Raw genomic sequence first — 13,950 nt, 5'->3', positions numbered from 1 at the left:
TCCCAACCCCGCACATAGGGCCAGAAAACTTTTCTGGTCCGAAGAGGTGAACGACAGCAATGTTAAAACCTCTATAATTGAAAAAAATGACGATCCAAAACTGGTACGCGACGGTACGTGCGGCTTTGCTCCATTCACAGCGTGCTTTGTTCAATTTCGTATAGCGTGCAGGGTTGCCACATAAAAATTTATATTTTACAGGTGAAAAATATGTAAATTTTTTATCCTTTTATTCAATTTGTACCTACTTCTTAGTATTATTACAAGATCATGATAAAGATGCTTTTCAATAAAAGTGCACTTATTGCCTTTCTCATAAAGAAAGTTTATACAATCACTTGAACCAGTGGAAATTGACCCGAAAGGCTAAGTGTTCTATACAATTCGACACAGCTCATCGAGCTGAGCAATGTATGTGGGTGTGTGGGTATGTGTCAAATAATGTCACTCATAAAAAAATCTCGTAGCCCTGTAGGTTGCTATTAAATTTCACACCGTCATTTAGAGCGTCGAAGGGTAAAATTCTTCTAGATTTGGCTTTAAACTGATTCAATTTGTAGGCTATATTAGTTACTTACTAAACGAACCGACTTTGGTTATACTGGTTCCAAGTTCCTGGTTCCAGAAGTACCAGAAGTAGCAGTCAAAAAGTTTAAAACGAGACTCACTCAATTTTCACAGAGATAATTTGATCGATTTCCACAAACAGGCTCCAATAAAAGTTCCTACAGCCTTATAGGTTGCTGTTTAATTTCATCCGGGTCCGATTTCTGGTTCCAGATCTATAGGATAAAGTGTGTTTAATCATTTAGTGCGACGATGCAAAATAAAGAAAAATTCTTATCAACTTGACATAACTGTTTACAATTTGAAAAGGTTATGTTAGTTTATACCCAAAGAAAGTTTCTAATTTTATTCAAGATTGGAAAAAAAATATCTTCACAAAATCTTCTGGTGATATTGTTGAAAATATTAGTAATATTAGAAAGGCATCATTATACCACTGGGTGGATTAAAACAGGTTTTTCAAATTGAATGTACTGTGAAATCGTTTGCCAAGAAATTGTCAGAAACGCACAAGTAAAATATTTGTTCTTTTTATCAAAATATTGATTGAAATTAACTAATCCACTGAGAAATATTTTTTGTCATGTTTTGTAGATTCTTCAAGCGCAATATTTGCTAGATAAAAGCAGATTTTCTTTTGTCACTTTTGTCGTTCAGTTCGTCAGTTTTCTTTTGATCAGAATAATGGGCCTCCATGAAAAAAAACGGATGAAACTGACATGAAACAAACCGCAACACTGAATAGTCACCATACACGCTCAGTTCAGTTAATCGTTCAGTTTTTCATTCCGTCCAAGGTCACTGGGCTTCGATTTGTTTTGATGCATATATGAGAGGGGGGCTTCGTTAACTTCATATGAACTTAGCGAAGTACTAAAAAAAAAATTAAAAAAAATTGAGCAACAAATTCAAAATTACCGTAACTAATTAGCAACAAATTATTCACTAGGCTTCGATTTGTTTTGAAGCATATATTGGAGGGAGGCTTCGCTAACTTCATATGAACTTAGCGAAGTACTAAAAAAATTTAAAAAAAAAATTGAGCAACAAATTCAAAATCACCGTAACTAATTAGCAACAAATTAGCAACAAATTATTCACTGGGCTTGGATTTGTTTTGATGCATATATTGAAGGGGGGCTTCGCTAACTTCATATAAACTTAGCGAAGTACTCAAAAAAATTTAAAAAAAATTGAGCAATAAATTCAAAATTATCGTAACTAATTAGCAACAAATTATTCACTGGGCTTCGATTTGTTTTGAAGCATATATGGGAGGGGGGCTTCGTTAACTTCATATGAACTTAGCGAAGTACTCGAAAAAATTTAAAAAAAATTAAGCAACAAATTCAAAATTACCGTAACTAATTAGCAACAAATTAGCAACAAATTATTCACTGGGCTTCGATTTGTTTTGAAGCATATATGGGAGGGGGGCTTCGTTAACTTCATATGAACTTAGCGAAGTACTAAAAAAAAAATTAAAAAAAATTGAGCAACAAATTCAAAATTACCGTAACTAATTAGCAACAAATTATTCACTAGGCTTCGATTTGTTTTGAAGCATATATTGGAGGGAGGCTTCGCTAACTTCATATGAACTTAGCGAAGTACTAAAAAAATTTAAAAAAAAATTGAGCAACAAATTCAAAATCACCGTAACTAATTAGCAACAAATTAGCAACAAATTATTCACTGGGCTTGGATTTGTTTTGATGCATATATTGAAGGGGGGCTTCGCTAACTTCATATAAACTTAGCGAAGTACTCAAAAAAATTTAAAAAAAATTGAGCAATAAATTCAAAATTATCGTAACTAATTAGCAACAAATTAGCAACAAATTATTCACTGGGCTTCGATTTGTTTTGAAGCATATATGGGAGGGGGGCTTCGTTAACTTCATATGAACTTAGCGAAGTACTCGAAAAAATTTAAAAAAAATTGAGCAACAAATTCAAAATTACCGTAACTAATTAGCAACAAATTAGCAACAAATTATTCACTGGGCTTCGATTTGTTTTGAAGCATATATGGGAGGGGGGCTTCGTTAACTTCATATGAACTTAGCGAAGTACTCGAAAAAATTTAAAAAAAATTGAGCAACAAATTCAAAATTACCGTAACTAATTAGCAACAAATTAGCAACAAATTATTCACTGGGCTTGGATTTGTTTTGATGCATATATTGAAGGGGGGCTTCGCTAACTTTATATGAACTTAGCGAAGTACTCAAAAAAATTTAAAAAAAATTGAGCAACAAATTCAAAATTACCGTAACTAATTAGCAACAAATTAGCAACAAATTATTCACCTATTTGCGTTATCATCGGTGAGAGGTGCCTCGCTAAGTTCATGCTCATGCTACTGCCCTTATGTTGTGAACCACAGTCGATTGTAGGTGGAATGAAAATTTACCAACCAGTGACGACGGCCGGTGCGGAACGAGATTTGAATTCTATTGTTGATTTATCCACACGCGATGCTGTTGATTATGGGAAAGGCTGGTACTACAAGTTTTTTTAAAGCGTTGTACATATTTATTTTCATTAGGCGTGGGTGGTGGCAGAAATCAATTGAATGAATTTGCGAGTAAAAATTCTAACCAATACTTTAAGTTTAATGCTTCTAATGATAATGATTGCTAATTGAAATATTAGTGGAAACGAAAAAAACGTTCATTATCGAAGACGACCTCATCTACTGCTGTTTCAGCTGATCTTGTTTTCAGCTAGTTAGGAGATCATTGTTTCATTCTGCGTCATTGGACTATTGATGATTAGTCGAGAAATAAAAGTTTCTACAATAAATCAGAGTTTCTAGTGCCCACTTTGAACCTTCGTCGTGAAAGTTTGCAGACAATTTTATATTTCTAGACAACATTCGAACGAATTTATTACACTAAAACTAATCCAGCTTGCGATGAGATAATCAAGTGCACAAAAGTTCCCATCTCATTTCTGCCCGTGTGTCTCAGATGACATTTGATTAATAGAACGGCTACGACTAGGAGGATGCAAATTGATATAACTAAATCACTAAATCAGATATTGCCAAAATAATCAAAATTCCTTTAAATAGCTCGTTTTAATGTTGGTCTTTATCCAGACTATCCGGGTTCAAGTTGGATATACATAGAAGGAAGTGATCCAACAAGTTTTTCATCCCAGTCTTCAATAATTCAATATCTGGAAATATTTGAAAATACGACCCATGAGTAAACTATCAGTGTGGGTATGAACGGCTTTCGGCTATAATTTCCTGTATTAATTAATGCACTCTATGCAAATATATCTTTTTATTGCTATAATCGACAAATACAAAAAATAAATAAAACCAGAAAAATGAATCAGTTTCATTCTGGAGTATGAACTCTCTATTTCCGGCATTTCCGTAACAAGAATCTGGGAACCGATAAAGCCAAAGTGAATTATTACTAACATGATTTATGAATTGAAATAGTTTTTAGCTAATTGTAGAAGACTGATTCTGTTTTCTGCATCGTCACTTTAAACAACATTATAATTTTGGACTGTTTGTAAGACTTTTGATTTTGTCAGTTTTTGGGAAGGATAGTTGGCATCACCGAGCGTACGATGCGCTGTCTAAGTGTTGCTCTCAAAAAAGTCTAATTTTAATGTGTATCATACAACTTATGGCAAAGTAATTGGTTGAAGCAGTTGTTTCGAGTGATAGTGCAGCTGTGGCAAGTGTGTGTTGTTTAGGGCCCTGATCGAACATAAAACATCTAACTTTTTTATGTAACTAATTATTGGTGTGTATTTGGTACCTTTTGTTTCTTAAAAGCATAAATGCAGATTGAAAAGTAATTAATGAACTAAAAAGAAATTAGATAGAAAATTATTACCACTTAAAGTAAATTATAATATATTTGTAGGGATGCGACATTTCGAGTGAATCGAAAATGAAGAATCATTGAAAAAATATTTATCTGTTTTACAGTGCAACGATTCTCGTAACGTAGTGATTCAACCACACAGATAAAAATATTTTGTGAATTTACATTTATTTTCATGCACATATTTGGAGCAGGAAATTGAATGGAAATTTACATTACAAAACGAAGCGGTTTGTAAATATACAGTCTTGTTCAATGAAAAACTAAATGAATTTTAATGTAATTTTACATCAATCATGGTTTTCAATCAGATTTTCGTTTCAACTGATGTCTATTTAATAGTACTATCGGTTTACATGTCGTGTAAGTTTCATCTTTTCTTTCTGTGCAGAATACTGCGTACTAGTGCAATATAAAAATTTCAGAGAAAATACACATCATTGAAGTCTTGATGAGTATCAAAACTGTTTAAGCTTTCGCAGCAACAAAAACAGTCTGTATGCCGTTTCGGTTACACTTGTATAAAACCCTCTCCATTTTTATTATAGATTATATTTTTTTTTAAAGGCGCACTGCTTGAGCTCTAAGATGCCAAGGGCATTTTCTAATTTTAATTAACGACTAACTTAAAACTAGGATAGTATCATTAGGTAATGTCGTATTCCGGTCGCAATGGTCGATTATGGCAGATTCAGTCTGCAGATGGCGATCGGCAGTGGCCGTTGGATTGAATATAACACGAGAGTTCTCCAGGCAACGTTGATACGTATTTATGGGTCTGCGGAAAACACCCCCTGGCTACGAAGACCCGGCGTGTGGCCCGCATGTTGGTCATCGACTGAGGCGGCTTTTCGTAGACGATGATGGTGATATTGCCGAAGAGAGTGGAAGAAGCATAAAGAAGTAAATTTTGTGGAAAACGGAGTATGGGAACGAAATGACTAAGAAGACAAAAGATCTAGTTAGTTGACACCGAGATGCTGAAGAGACGAGGAAAGGAGAAGCGAGAAGGTTAGTGACAGCAAATAGATCTTGTTAGATTCTATAGAGATGGTAGACAGACGGAGGGTCTGGTACCCTCTCCGTTTGAAGACCACCACAATCCATAAAGATTTGCAATGATGCGATATAGTTTCAGAATTCACTGCAAAATTGATTCGTGAATAGCATGAAAATCAGTGGTCCAAGGTTTGGACTCGTGAGGAACAGAAAGTCTTCTGAACTATTTACTCCAATTTATAAGTCATATTAGTTGATAGCCATACAAACTTACTTCGGTGGTTCCCGATTTCAGGTTCCTGAAGTAGCGGCTCCAGGTTCCGGAAACCTTCCAAATAAAACTCACATCGATTTTTTAATATTTTGGAACAAACAAGCGCAGATCGTGATAGTTCAGGGATGCCAAATTGGCTGAATAAGGTGAATAGTGAAGTAATTGGAACAGTAAATCGTAGATGGTAGCGTTGCTCTTATGTAGCCGTGGTAGCGATACTCGGTATTCAACCGCTCCAATAATTCACACTAATACTATGATAGTATATTCATTATTTAAGATAGTTCATGAAAAGTTTGCCATGACAATCCAAGAAAACTGACGTCCAACCTGTCCGATTGAGAACAAGGTTTCGTCAACAATTACCAACCTACACCAAAAATCTAACCGAATCTGCATCAGCATAGCCAAACATGCTTCCGAAGTGCGTTCGCGTTCGTCTTTTTAGTCTAGAGTATGCATCTGTTAGATTGCGCACCTTTTCTTGCCAGTCATCCAGCACCATTTTCATGTAATGTTGACACTGTCCCTTGTAAGCGCATCGGAGCCCCTACCGCTGCGGGCTCGATCACCACAAAACTCTCGAAATCACAATTTCACGGAGCAATCCAAAGGAGCACTAGACTCATAAACTCTCGTATTATATCTTTTGTTTGGCTTTCTTCGCTTTTTTTATTGTTTTAAGTTTGTATTGTGCATAAGAAATAAATAAATAAATAAATAAATAGTATGTTTTTTACAATCTATAAAGGTGTCCGGTTTCGGGAGGGGCCAGGGCCCTTTGGGTATATGCCTGGTGAAAAGTGTTATTTATTGAATATTGCTGATTCGCGAAACTAAATATCGTTCAAGCGACGGATACTGTAACCGCCCAATATTAAACTATTTTAACCGATCTGGTACTGGTGCGTCATCACGCGATTTTTACAGCGATGCGAATAGGAAAAGCAGAATTCTGGTGAGATCGTTCCTTAGAGATATTTCAGAGTTTCCTTATCTTTTAATGTCTTATTATATTTCTCCTTGCAAAAATCAATTTTCTTCAGATTAAACGCTTGATCAATTTTCTTCAGGTTAAACGCTAAATTTAAGACGCGCGCGTGAAGTTTATAATCATGCAAATATTTTTTGCGATTCCACTAACCGCTCTAAAAAGCTCTTTTGGAGCAATGTTGATGTCTTGTTTAGTGCAGTGCTGGGAAAATATCGAACAATCAAATATCACCGCTGAAAAAAATCATGTCCGATTTTCAGCATCGATTATAGTGATGTTCCATAAACTCACATCATTCAAAATCATTTTCACGATTATCAGCCATGCAGCGATTTTTGGTGCTGAAATAGCGTCAATAAAAATAGCAAGTAATATTTCCTTACATACTGCGACTAATAACAATTATACAGACAATAAAAGCAATAGTAAAAATTCAATCACAAAGCATGGTTCATGCATCTGATTGAAAAATGTTACCCCATAGCTTGAATATCATACACAGAAGAGACAGGAGTGCAGGATTTCGCTGTGCCAATTCAAACGCGCCATTCAAACACTACTTCTTCCCTTTGATCGAGACAAGGAAAATCCTGCGCTCCTGTTGCTTGTATGAAACAAATTCATGCTAAATAGTATTTTATTGGTTTTAGTCGAAATAGTGCCTGAGACTAAATTTACCTGCTGAAATCAATATTCATAATGGGACGGGTATAGCGTGTTAGTCGAAAAAATATGTGTGTGGCAAATATTGTCACTCACTTTTCTCGAATATTTTTTCATCAGCTACTTATTTATATTGGCTGGTGGATTGCTCTAGTTTGCAAACCATGAAAGTCTATCACCAAAAAAAAACATTAATAGTCCCATAAATGATTTGCTGAATTTTAGTCCTGAAGTCCGATTACAAGCACATTTTTTTCCAAAATTCAAATCGTCATACAAAATCGAAAAAAAAAATTCAGTCATATTAGTGCATGGTTGAATGATCCGATTGTCACTATGCCGATATCTAGCTTTCGGTTCCGGAAGTACCGTAGTAATGTAATGAAATGTGATAAAATGGAGCTCAGTTCACTACGGGGATTATCTGCTGTAATATATAGGATAAAATGAAATAATATGAGAAAGGCTTCATTACACAATTAGGTGTATTAGAACAGGTTTTGCTAAACTTATATTGCATATTTTACCTCTAAAAATAGCACAATCAATTTGATTACAAGATGACTTCCGATATCTGAATCATGATCATTTATAATCGTATGTGAGTTTATCGAACCTGCATAGGCGTAGCCATCTACGTTATTGATCTTTTCATGTTTCCAGTCAGTTTAGGGGATACGATAAGCATGTATTACTCGCAAGCATCGTGAATTTGGTTCAATATGTAATTTCAACTTTTTGTTATCAATGGAGATTAGCTAAGTTAAGCCAAATTTCAGCAAATATTCAGACAATAATAATAAAACTACGTAGACTTTAGATAAAACACCTACATCCTTATGTCGTTTTCGTTTTTAAATTGCACTACACTGGTGTAGCGAAAGCTGCACTGAAACCGTTCGTTTTTACCAATTGCACTACACCAGTGCTACACTTTTTCTGCACCGATACCACTGGTGTAGCACTCATCAAAAGTTTGGTGTAGCTCTGTGCAATGGAATCGTGTATTGTAGTCAATGGTTACTGTTTATGTTTTCGTCATTTTTGTTCGTTTATTCATGCCTCAGTGTAGCACTGCACCGGTGTAGTGCAAATTAAAAACGAAAACGCCATTAGAAAAACGTACAGTTTTGTGAACCAATCCCCTCCCATCAAAAGGTGAGTCTGCGTGGTTCATGAAAGATTGTGCAGAATGGGAGTGGATGTGCATTGATTTACTAACCACGCCTTCGTCCATTGGTCGTCGATGTTGCTGCTTTCGTTATTATTGGCATTATGGTTGATGTTGGATGCAAAATTATAAGTCCGGATTATATTTCAGATTGTAGGTGTCGTTAAAAGCCGTAACAAACGTGCCTTATTGCAATATTTGATTGTAGGGATGTCCGATACCGAGTCGATACTTTGAAGTATCGATACTTTCATTCGAGAATCGGGTATTTTTAGTATCGATTTTACATCAGAGCGATACTGTTAGTATCGATACTTCAGGTCTCGATACTTACAGTTTCGCAACAGATTGAAATTAATTTCCATGACTACGGAATATTTTTTTGTTTCAATTATAAAGGCTTTAACCTTAAGGTCATTCGCCACTTCGGGTCAGAAAAACTTTCTAACCCTATGTTCTGGGTTGAGAATCGAACCCAGGTGGGCTGAGTAAAAGGCATCGACTAACCCATCAAGCTATACCCGTTACCGATGGAACATTTTTTGACGTGAATACGTCTTACTTTACTATGGGGCGCCTTTTCAAAATTTACCCTCTGGAAGAGTGGTTTTTATCGTGAATATTTCCGTGTTTTATTCAACGTATCATCATAATTTTTTTACACGTCATCGGAGATATGATTAGCAATTTGTGATCAAATTTTCAGTAATATAACCATAAATAACTCGAAATTAAAATTTCATATTTGGTAAGTGAAAATGGTAAAAATTTGATGCTTCTTTTATGCTAGCCTGCGTAGTTCTTTCATTCAGTTCAGATCGAAATCCAGGTCAAGAATCCAATTCTAGAGTTCAGTTCTGAAATTTGGTTTCAAAACCCAAGACCAGATTTTATTTTTCATTTTCATAATCCAGATCTAATATTCAGTTCCTCGTTCGGAATCCAGGGCCAGAATTGAAATCCAGAATTCTGTAACTTGGACCAAATTTAAGAATTTTATTCTAAGCCTGGTTTATGGACCCAAAATCTGGAACATAGATCAGGATCTTGGAATTGAGGCTCAGACCAGAATACAATTGCAAAACTCCTATCCAGAATTCAGACTTATAATTCAAGTTCCGAATTCGGAAATTGAGTTCTGAACCTTAAATTCCGGAACTGCAGCCCGAAAATATGGATCAAATTCAGATTTAAAACTCAGCTTTATTTCCAGAACCAGGTTTCAGTTAGAGAATGCTGGTCTAGAATTAGGATCCAAAACTCACTATTACAATTCTAGAAGTGTAACTGAATTCAGAGACTATATTCTGAAGATTTCTTAACTATATTCCGGATCTGGATTATACAACTCAGTTTTGAAGCTAAATTCTGGATCCGATTTTGAAAATTGTCTCGAATTCAGTTACAAATCTCAGCTTCAGTGACCAGTTCGACAATCTAGATTCATAATTCAATTCTTGAACTTAGTTTCAGAATTCAGTCCCAAAGTCTAGCATCAAAATTGAGTTTCAGAGTTTAGGTCCAGAATTTATTTTATTCATATTCATGCCATCCGGTTATGTTTCTAACATAACCCACCTCTCTTTTTTTTCTTCGACTTCGATGAAGCGCCAGGCTCGCGCATGTATTGGTATGACGTGGACTAGCCGTCGTTGAAATTCGTTCTCGACAATCTCGCGTTGTCCCACAGGTGCACTGAAAGAGAGTGCAATGAGAGAAAACACGCACCTAAAGGCCATACTTGCACTCTCTTTAAGTGCGCCTGTGGGATGACGCGAGATTGTCAAGAACTAATTTCAACGACGGCTAGTCCACGTCATACCAGTACATGCACGAGCCTGGTGCTTCCGTTCAGTCCGTACTCGGTACCGTCGTAAGGGCTTTTTGTGTAGTATTCATGTACCGACATAAATGTTATGACATGAAAATTTTTGAGAAAATATGTGAAATGTGAAATCATCATGGCTCCAACACAAAGTGACGTGCGGATAATCTTTGACGTAGACCAAAAGTCGCGAATTCATTCATTTATTTAATTTTGAAATGATTACTGTGCAAGTATCAATTGATACTTACTGGTATCGATACTTTATTGCCTTTTGATACCTTGTATCGATTCCCAAAATTTCGGTATCCCGATACCCTAGATATCGATACTTTGCCTTCCGAGTACCATCCCTATTTGATTGTTGTCCATTTTGTCTCATAAGTGCTGGTGTTGCGGGGCTCAACACGAGTAACCGCAAAACAACAGGGTACAGGAAAAGGAAGTGGAATATCGGACCGCAACCGCTGCTGTCTGAAAGTTACGTCTAAAAAATCAAGGCCTGGGCTGGAGAAATAAGTCAATTACATGCAATGATTTTGCCCCGGAATTAAATTTTTAGGTCGTTCACTGGAGATAACAAAGATCGCGGTTGTAATAGAGTTATTTTCTTCGATAAGGTTACCTTTTGGACGTAGGTTCTTCTGGAGTTTGGTCCGTTAGAGGCAATAGAGTACCGAGGAAATTTGGCGCCCAGGCCAAAATCAGAGATTTGCGCCCCCTCGTTGGTTTAGTGAGCAAAAAATAGGGCCCAAGGATTAGTTTGCCTCCTTCTTAAAAACATTGCGCCCGGGTCTGACTGCAGCTCAGGATTTTTTACTCACTTAATGCCAAATGAAACCTATGCATGTAAAATGCATCAAACTGTCAGCAATTTCAAATGCAAACGAAACGTAAATTCGGACAACACAGAATTTGAATTAAGATAACCGGTTGAAGTGAAAATTACGCCTGTACACAATTTATGCAATGGAAACAGGTGCTTCTGTTTACTAGCTGACGGTTTATCAAGGCACCAAAGCTGCAAAAGTCATCAAACTACTGAGTAGAAACTCATCTTTCTCAAGGTTATTCGGACATATTTCAAGCTAGCTGTAAGCAAGCAGTGAGTTTCACACTATAACCGACCGTGTGGCGTGTGACTAATTCGCAAATGAAAGCCCACTGGCCAACAACTTCTAAATTGAATGCCTCCGAACAGTCTGTTGACTTCTTGGCGTGAAACATCTTGTTTCCTAACAGAACGCAATGTTTAGCAACGTTAAGTCATTTTTTTGTGTGTGTACGTCGTCCCAACTGTGTGCATTTAAATGATTGCGTTAATTAATCTTAGGTCCAGCGCGCTGGTTTCGACATTACGCCAACAAACTGGTGGCAATCGCGCCCATAGAGGCTGGTCCGTCGTACAATAAAAGTAGCACTTTGGGTATTTGCATTGAATGGTGGTACAACAGCAAGCATCAGCTCGTCTTTTGATTCCGGCAAATCGGATAATAATATCAACATTATTTTTGATTTATGTTCAGCAATGACGGCACAGCAAAATTCTGTTTGACGAAAAAAGATCAACAAACAGCAGATAAGTGACGGAAGCAATGTTTCACTATTCAACAAGCAATTGTGTAACTTCAAGCTCGTTTCAAAACAGTAATTTTGTTTACACTGTGCATCAAATGAAACCACGCGGCAGCTTCTATAGCCAGCATCATTATTCATCATTACTGTTCATTTTCGGCCATTTACGCAGGTTATTAGCATGGCGCTGGAATCTTGGCATGTGGCAACAAACTTTTACTTTTTTTTCTCTCGCAATAGGTGTCAGTTTAAATTGAGCATCGTCGACCAATTCGAATCCGCATCAATTGAATCATTCGCATTTTCTTTTCTCATTCTATTATGAAAAATCGAGTCGGCACAATTTCGTCTCGCTGCGCTTCGAATACTTTGAATAATCGATTTGAGGATTTCATTAACATGGTCCTGATTTGTAATGGGCAAATAACTGATAATTTATATTTGGAATGAGTCAATCGAAAGGGTGTGAAACATAATATTGGGCAATGATATCAATAATATGAAGATTGGAAAATTTTCATCGTTTTCCAGTTTAGGAGATAAGGCAATTGGTTTACAAGCTAGCGGTATGTTTGAGGTATAACTAGAAAGGATTCTTAGTGTTGGTTTAATTTTTATAGTTTACCTGAGTAAATAATATCACATCAATTAATGACGTACATAAAATACCTATTAAACGAAGTTTTGTAAAATAATGCAGTAAATTATCAGTGGCTACTGTGTTTAATGTTAATCAATCCTTGGAACCTGTTTTTTTTCGCCCTATCGATGGAGTTCAACTATTTTTCACTTACTAAATTAACAATGGGGGCAGCAATTCTTGCAAATCTTGTAAGCTGTACTGTATTATTTTATAGATCTCCTCGAATAGTATGACATTTAATTGTACTGTAATGATATGGATGCTTTAACTTTTTCAGATTACAAACTTGGTGGAAAATAACAAAATTTCACCGAACGACTTCGCTGTAATGACAGCAGGCCAAAACATTATGGGATGATTTTTGGAGACACTTTTTTTGGTATAGTTCGGATGTCATTGTCTTATTTGTAACGAAAACTTTCGTTTTTTTTGCCACAACTGCAAATGCCCTGCCAAATCATAAACTTTCTTGCAAATTTGTCGGCAAAAACAAATTTAAATTTGGTTGGAACATCCCCCCGTGGTACAATAGCCCTTTTCGCCTTTCTCTTAAAGAAAGCGAGCACCGGAGGGCCAACTGTCATATACCACTCGACCCAGTTTGTCGGAATCAGAAAATGCCTTTGAGGATTTGCACGTGTGATTTTCTCGGATGAATCTGGACTGATCTCCACTAACATAGACTCAAACGAAAGGTTTCGTGGTCCCATTGTCTGATTTTTATACGGATCGAACTTCCGGTTCAAGAGTAACGGGATAAACTGACACAGAAAATCAAGCAAAACACTTACAACTAGCCATATAATTCCGATGGGCAGGTCTCGTGATTTTATGATGAAATACATTAATTTTGGCTGTACCGAATCTCAGCCGCCGGTTCGGGAAGTACAAGAAACCATCTGTAAAAGCAAAGCCTTGACATTACATTCCTGTGGTGGAATTTGACCTTCTGTTTCAACAGACTTCGTAGCCAATTCAGAGTGTACAGAACCATTGCATGGCTAGTGCTACGATTCTACTGACACTACGAATCCTTCCAGGTCGAGGCTCGAACATACGACAACTGGTTTGTAAGACCAGCGCTCTATGCATTGAACCGCCAACCCGGGAAACCATCTGTAGCATAATCCAAAACAAAAATCCTTCTATTTTCTCAGAAATGAAAGACTAATTATCACAAAGTTAAAATAAAAGGTATTATAATCTCATAAGTTGATGTAGAATTTTATCCGCATCCAACTACCGATGACAGAATCACAGAGTGACACGTTTTTAAAATTTCAAAGCGAGTCAAATATGTAATTAAATTTCTAAATTTTGTTCAGAACTATTACAATTTGTAGTTAATGTCATGTACTGGCCAAACCAACCGACTACGAATA

At 36.4% G+C, this 13,950-nt stretch overlaps 1 protein-coding gene across 6 annotated transcripts in view; it reads right to left on the bottom strand.

Annotated features, from left to right (window-relative positions):
• Window positions 1–13,950, bottom strand: part of LOC131427047 (dual oxidase maturation factor 1) — a 95,405-nt gene that overhangs the window by 43,736 nt on the left and 37,719 nt on the right. The gene's annotated exons all lie outside the window — the stretch shown is intronic.

The sequence above is a fragment of the Malaya genurostris genome, chromosome 2 (assembly GCF_030247185.1).
Source record: "Malaya genurostris strain Urasoe2022 chromosome 2, Malgen_1.1, whole genome shotgun sequence".
NCBI classification, from domain to species: Eukaryota; Metazoa; Arthropoda; class Insecta; order Diptera; family Culicidae; genus Malaya; species Malaya genurostris.
This window is presented reverse-complemented; position numbering and strand designations above follow the sequence as displayed.